The sequence below is a fragment of the Mya arenaria genome, chromosome 15, assembly GCF_026914265.1.
Source record: "Mya arenaria isolate MELC-2E11 chromosome 15, ASM2691426v1".
NCBI classification, from domain to species: domain Eukaryota; kingdom Metazoa; phylum Mollusca; class Bivalvia; order Myida; family Myidae; genus Mya; species Mya arenaria.
In genome coordinates, this window is record NC_069136.1 from 9,196,803 (window position 1) to 9,205,133 (window position 8,331).

The following is an 8,331-nucleotide window of genomic DNA, read 5'->3' on the forward strand; positions in this document are numbered from 1 at the left end:
CAAACCTCAGTCTTATCCCAACAATTCTTAATAAAGATAAAACGCAAAAGATAAATCTTATCAAAGTATGCATTAACTTGAGGAAACTTATCAATAAAACAAATAATAATAAAAAACGATAAGGTAAACCCCAAGTACTTCAATGATTAGAGATCCCAACTCTATCTGCAGACGGAGGGAAACAATTCAGAGCACCTAATGCAAATACTTTTCAAAGATACGATGCAGTCATCGTTAGAAACCAAAAGCTTCACACACAGTCTGCCTTAAAAGGTTTAAAACTGTGTGATAAAGTCAAATTCTGCCAACTAAGCTAACACAAAGATTTGACCGCACTCCAACGCACTAGTATTAGGTATATTACCCATTGAACTAACTGCGTAGCTAGTGACCACCCTACCCCAACCGCACATAACTGATTTCACAAAAAAATGTTCAATTTGCAGCCGAAACCCAATAATGCTAAATCACAGGCAATTTTTACTATATAATTAGCTTTTAATTAGATGGATGTTTTTCTTCATACTGAATGTTTAGTATTATTATTGTAGGGCTTATTTGATTGTCAATGCATGAGGAAGTGGTTGACAGCCCCGACTTGGTACAAACGTACAGTTATTCATAAATTTTCATGTTAATTACTAACACGTGTATGCTTTATGTTGTTAAGCTGTCATATTTATAGTATTTAAGTTGGATCATTTTCGATGTGAAAAGAGAGAGGGCCAGGAAAGAGGCCTGTGGTCCTTTATGGACTGGAGTTAGGATTTGGGATTAGATAGAATGTTATGCTGTAGTAATTGTTGGTTGTTTACTTGAAGAGTTATAACAAAAGTTAAGTAAACAGTAGCATTACGCTACAGAGGACAACCCCACCACAATAACAGAGTTATGTGCAATGCAATCAATGTATAATTTACAGAATGGTAGTGTTGTTTCAATGGCAAGGAAAGCTGAAAATAAAACACACGCAAACTATGACTTAAAACTTACTTTTCATAGGGTAATCTTACTCTTGTTGAGAAAATGCTGACATTTAGTCCATGCATGCATTTAATCCGATATATTGGTTCATGCATGCCATGAACTATGAGTATGATCATTTCGACTACTGTCAAAGCCATTTTCTGTGTTCTCACGATTTTTATAGAGGAAACAGTGTACTTCAGGTATAAAAAAAACATCTCAATATTCAAATGCGAACATTCCTTTATGTTTCAATAAATATCTTCTCTAAAACAAGCACATTTAATTTAACAATATCCATTTCCTTGTTGTTAAAGTGGGCCTTCTGTATGCGGATTGAAAATGGTGTAAATCGCCGGCGGCCTCATAGCACTTTCGTATATCCATACTACTATTTACGAGGTCTATCTCGAAGCTTGCCGGAGATGGCCGGGTTGTTACGATTGTTAAGATACTTCTAGTGTGGTGCTAAAACCCGGTACCTTGTTTCGATATTGGGAAAAGCCGGTATCACAGTTTTTGGTACCGGATTATGTTGATACAGAGTGTTTCGCCACAGTCAATACCGGGAAATAAAATATTATATTATGAAGTCCCGGTATCGTTAGGCCCGGTATCAAGTTCAATATTTTATTTGCTAAAGGCCACCGGCCCAAGACAACAAATATGTATATCACAAATATGCAAATACAACAATGGTAACATCGGTTGAACATGTCCAATATGATACAAACACAATTACAAAAAAAACACAAAAACACAAGAAACAAAAAAAAAAAAGCCCCAAAACCCCCACCAAAAACGAAAGCTGAAGAGTTAAGAAATAAGAAGTGCAAGTCGGAATACAAGTTTGAATGTGTAGCATGCATTAAATACCTTTTCGAAACGAAATAGAAGGGATCTAAAGAGTACACATTGTAATCAAATACTACACACGATACTATAGCACAGGAAACACCCCTGCAATAACTTGCATCCCATCTTAGTAATCGAGACGTCACCCACGCAGGTGTGGTTGATCTAGTGGTACCCACCGATATGTCAGGCACACATCTCAACGGCCACCGAGATCACAAGTAATTACAGATGTTTCTCAACTACAATCATTACCGCATAAAAATACGCAAATGACTGAAGTAAGTATTAACATTTTTACAAAGCTTGTAGTAAAATATTTCTATGTTGCATAGCAAAGTATATATACATAGCTATATCCCTTAACAATTTTTCACTTTTTGTACACATCAAGATAATACAATTGTTAAAAGTTGCATTTTCATTATATTTCTTTGATAAATATTTTTTCTACTATAAGAATAAAAAGGACATTTAAGCAAAAAAAGTTATTCTGTTTCAACAACATCTTTATATAATTTACAAAACCTTTGATCTCGATGAATATTAGAGTATCGACCATATTCAATCTCAAGGTTATGTGATGAGCATCGGAAACACGCAAGAGCATTTCTATATTTGCGTATATTGACACAGTCTAAGTAAATTTCATGGCACAAACTTGATTTAAAACAAGAGTAAAATTCAATTTTTTCAGAATCTACATGTATAATAGAAGAATGCCATTCCTGGCGATACTGGTCATTAAGTGATTGTTTCAACAAAACAATAAAATGAGTTTCATTTAATACTTCTTGGTTATACCAAACGTATCCAAATCCACAACTAACTATCATATTCTTTACATATGTCACACAATTTCTATGACCATGTTGGTCTGCCATCATAAGCATATTATAAGCCTTTTTAATATATATGTCATCTCCTACCTTCAAAATTCTAATCCAGTAATTAATAACACGCTTTACAGATTTAATATACACAGGAAAACGACCACACTCGCCTAGCAACATTTGTAGTTTTAAGTGGTAAACTCGTATAGCGCTTACAGGCATTAATGTGGACTTGTTCTACCACACATAATCGTTCTACACCTAAAATCTCTGAACCATATAACAATATTGATGCAACTTTACTATCATATATCTTAAAGAATGAAGATTTAGATAATTGGCCATACTCAAATAATTTTGACAAAATAGATATTAGAATTCGTTTCGATTTGTTTTCTTGTTCCCCTGCCATATTTGGTAATGATAACTGCCTCGTTAAGATAACGCCAACATATGTAAAACTATTTACAACCTCTATTAATTCACCGCGATAATACCATTTTTAAAAAAAACAATATGATTTTAGTCCTTTTGGTGTTAACGAATAGTTTATATTCGACACAAAAGTCACTGAGTGCATTTATTAAACGCTGGAGACCACATGGGATATCCGCTAGCATAGCAAGATCGTCAGCAAAGAATAAATAATTTTTAATTGTTCTGTCCGGAAAAAAATGTATTCCGTTGTATTTTGGTGGTTGTATAAGGCTTATAAAGTCATTGATAAACAATATAAAGAGTATAGGAAAGGCCATGCATCCTTGTTTTAAACCTTGTGGACAATCAAAACTGTCTGAGACATCACCTCTTGGAGAGCGAACTCGGGCTTTCACACATTTGTACATCGAAGTAATTGCATAATATAGTCGTCCGACAATGCCATTTCTTAACAATATATTAAATAGCCGTATTCTATCAACAAAATCAAAAGCTTTTTGAAAATCAACAAATGCCACATAAAACTTTCTGCCCTTCATAGATAACTGACGTTGTACAAATGCAAATATAATAAAAGCATTGTCCTTAGTGCGATACCCCTCTCTAAATCCGGCCTGAGACTCGGAATTCTGGTCGTAAATATTGACATAAAAAGTAATACGTTTACATAAAATACTAGTATATATTCTACTTAGTACGTTTAACAACGAAATGCGCCGGTAGTTATCAGTAGAGTTTGTATCACCTTTTGAAATATAGAGATTATAACAGCTTTGCACCATTGATTCGGGTATACTCCAGTAATAAATATCCTGTTTTATTATTACAGAATATTCAACAATGGAAGAATATGATGTATACCGTGTATGAAGCGTTCGGGCACTAAACCATCATTACCGCCACTTTTCCCAGTTTTAAGCCCTTTTATTGCTCGAATAATTTCGTCATCTCCAATGTTTGCATTTAAGATTGTATCTGTTATTTCATTAGGTTCAACATTTAAAATAAAAGGTAAGACTTTTCACATTAGAGAGAGTATGGACTGTATTGTTAAAAATGTTTTATATGTTTTAGTGTGCAACGCGTGTAAAGAATTTTATATAGGACAAACGGCGGATTTTTGCAGAATTTGATTTCACTCGGATTGCGCCTCGTGAAATCCGAATCTGCAAAAATCCACTCGAGTTGAATACAACCTTCGGGATCAAAACGCAGTACTAATAACCTATTATATATAAAGCATGTGTAAGAAGATAAGATTTTAATGTCTTATTACACATGCTTTACTATTTGAATCCTGTTGTTATTTGTGAAATGATTATGTCGGTAAAAAGCTATACATATCTTATGTTTAAATGTTAATTAAAATCCGGCAATAAACAAATATTGTTTTAAACATAGATATTTTGCTAATTCTTATCTTGAAATGTGATGACAATACGTGGCGGGTTAAGAGTAGCTTAAAAATGATCTTACACGATTTGTATTTGTGTGTCTACATTAGGCCTCTTAAACATTAAAAAGCTCAACTACTTCCGGGTCTAGCTAATATTGAATAATTTAATGAGGACAATATGTATGTTTTACCGTTGCAAAAAGTGTTTTACAACTAATGACAATAATTTTGTGCTACAGATATGTTACCACCGCGTCTGCAAAAGTAAGCTTTGTTATAAGTGTTCACCTTTTTGTTAAAAAACTAAATTCAACCAGGTCATGTGATCAAATAAAACCTTCATGATATAATGAATAAACTTACACAAGAGATTGTTAACATTGTTTTTGAAAAGGTGCCTGCTCAAGCGTATCAACTTAAAAAAACGAAATGAAGGGTCGCCTTTCCCTCAACAGGACTCATTAGTTAACGACGTGGCATATGTTTGACACTTACTTGTTCTATAAGACATTTCGCTTTAATGCCAATGTTTCGTTAGAATTTTCATCTACTAGTGTTATTTTGGGACAATTATTGTCTTTTTTAAAAGGAGACTATTTTATTTAAAACCTTTCAATGTGTTTTGAGTCAGAACTTTAATATAATTGGACATTCTCATACAACCATTACGTCTATTTTGTAAATACTATGAACACTGAATGATTATTATTATTTTGGTTAGAAAATAAAAAAGTAAGCCTTTTGGTTTTTCTAATAAGCAAAAGTGTTTTAATCATTACTCGTGGTTAGATAAGTTTATTAAATGCCCAAAAATGAAGGTTATTTTTCCACACGCCATTCGTGTACATAATCCTAGAGGAGGCTTTGACAGTGTTTGGACCAATCTTAACAGCGTCTTTCAACACGGCGAGGCCCGCGTCTGAAAGGATTCCGGCTATTTCATTTTGTTGATTTCCTCCTGAGCATTCGGGCTTTTACCGAAACCACTACCCAGAATTGTTTCTCGCGATAAATTTTAAATAATAAGCATTTATTATGGTAATAAATGACGTTTGTTAGGGTAATATCATGTTATGGATGTTTATTGCGGCAAACGTGGGCTTGAATACGGTCCCTGTCATGTCATGAAGGTCAATTACGACCAAAATTGACTGTTCATATGTAATGCACGTTTCACTGGGCCATCATTATGTTATAGTTTCTAACTAAATATTTCTTTTCATTAGAGAATATACATGGAAAGGCAGCTGTAGAAATTCCTGTAACTCTTGTGTAGTCTCTGGAAAGATTTTTCCATTTTCCATAAGTTATTAAGCAGGCATATGATATGGCTGATATCAATGCAGAAATACTGAAACTAAAAATGTATTAGTATTTTTTGGTTTTATTACACGGAATTCAGAAATGTATTGATACATTTATATATAAGCTTTGGAAATGTCTTTATTGATAGAAGTAGTTCGTATGAATAGTTATAAGCGTAAAGTGAACATCAAAATCCTTCAACCGGAAAAACAGAGGACGATTACATGTGCAATTCAATCCAATCCAATCAGAATGCAGCTTTGATGAAAAATATGCGCAATGATGTAATTCTGTTCTCATTCAGCGTCTTGTTACTACTGAAATATAATACCTCTAAACCCTAAGGAATCCTGTAATAAAATAAGCGTCTTCGAAGAAGTTATATATTTTTGAGTGCGACAAAGACTTTGGTAACAATTATTATTTTATACCCAGTTTCGTAGAATGTAGATGATAAAAAGGAATGCATTTATAGTGTGACAAAGACTTTGGAAATATTTTTTTTATAATGTTGTATAACTAAATGAACGAACGTCGTTAATTTATTGACGGTCATTTGAATATAAATGTGACATGCACTTGAACGAGTTGACAAACAAATAACGCCAATTACTTTATCAACATCTATATGAGTATTGACAGCTTAATGTATCTACTAAAGCTAAAACTAGATCTTCCATTCTTTTATTAATGTATTTTGGACGCCTTCATTAAACTAACAATCCTTTTGAAAAAGAAAATCCCTTGTGATTTGTATTTGAAAACTGAAACTATACTTGATAACTGGATTGAATCATATTTAGTATGTGTTGACAATATATTTAAATCAGAAACACATTTAAGTAAATTAAAATGAAAATGTAATTATGTAAATATAATTCACCGCTAAAAAGAAAACTATTTCAACAGTTTTTGATTCATTGTTTTTATTTATTCTTCTAGGAATTATTACAATTTTTTTTTTTAAATTTTATAGGACTTTTTATGTATATCTGCGGGCTTTTCATGACTTTTCGAGGTTTTTTTGTGTGGCTTTTCTCAGTTTAATTATACCGCAATAAGATATATAATTAAAAGCAAATGTCCTGTTGTTTTTCTAAACAAACTTTATAATATAGTATCTATAAAATCGTGTTGTTGATTTCTTTATGATTGCATATGCTAGAATTGTATTCCAGGAGCATGTCCAGGGAAATATTCCTTCTTAGTTTTCCTATTACATGTATATATCTGAAGTAAAACCGTTTAAACATAGTTATCTTTGTTAGTTACACAAGTTCTATAATCATAATTTTGGCATATTTCGTGTGGCGCTGAAAAAATATTGTATTTGGTTCAATTGTTTAAAAGTCATTTGCAATAAGCTTTGTTAATTGATTAATAAAATATATTTGGATCATCATGTATGAGGGCCTCTTATACATACATGTATCGGTGATGAGTGAATTACAGCTTGTTTCTTATACTGTCCTTGTAACAACAGGGAGTATTTATCTTAAAGAATTAATCAGGCGCTCTATCAGCTGGAAATATTACTTTCCAAACTAAAATACTATAAATCACTTTGAAATGTCGTTTAAAAGTTAAATCAATATCACAGCGTCTATGATAGTAAAATGTTTGTTGACAAAACACTTCAAACAGGTTAAAAAGTGAATTTAAGATATATTGCTACGTCTTATCTGAACCTCTATATATTGTGTATTTGCTAAATCAGTAAGGGGTTATTGCACAGCCTATTTTTCGAATTAGAAATCAAATTGTAAAACAGTTCTTACATGTCTTGGACCAATTGGCTAGCTGATATAATTTCCTTTCGGATATAGGTAGATTTTGCGACATTATATTGCATTACGTAGCTACATGATATGTTTGATGGTTTATTTGTCATATCCGTGTACACATTATTTTGTCCAATTGTAAAATAGCATTGTTATTATTTACTTTAATTAGAAAATCATTTAATAAGTTAATAGATAAGTATACATAGGTGGTGAAACTAAACAATAACTGGATTATTATTGATCTATGACCTTTGAACGATTCCACCAATGTGTGCACATGACGGCAGTGGTTAACATATACTATTATTTCAATAATAATATTTTTGCTACTTCTGAAGAATAAAAAGACAATGTTTCTGCCTTTATAAGTTCTTACGAGTAAATGCAACTGCATCCATAACATATAACTTCATATCGATGTAGCAAATTCGGTCAGCACTTGGCAGGACCACGCTTCTATGTGCGGATATTTCTCCTCAAAAGCCAAGTAAAGCGGACCAATCAGACAAGATAAGGAAAGAGCTACGCAATGGATTCTATAAAAATATATATATTTTTAAAAAAGGGTCTTGCTATTGGGATTTTCTCTAATAAATTGGAAAAAAAATAATCCAATTGATAACTTTTTCAGAAGCTCGAAATAACTATATGTATCTTTTCATTATATGTATTTTAGTGTCGTTAATAATAGATAGATAACTATTATTTTATAATTGAAATCCGAATAAACAGGTACTGTAACAATGGAATACAA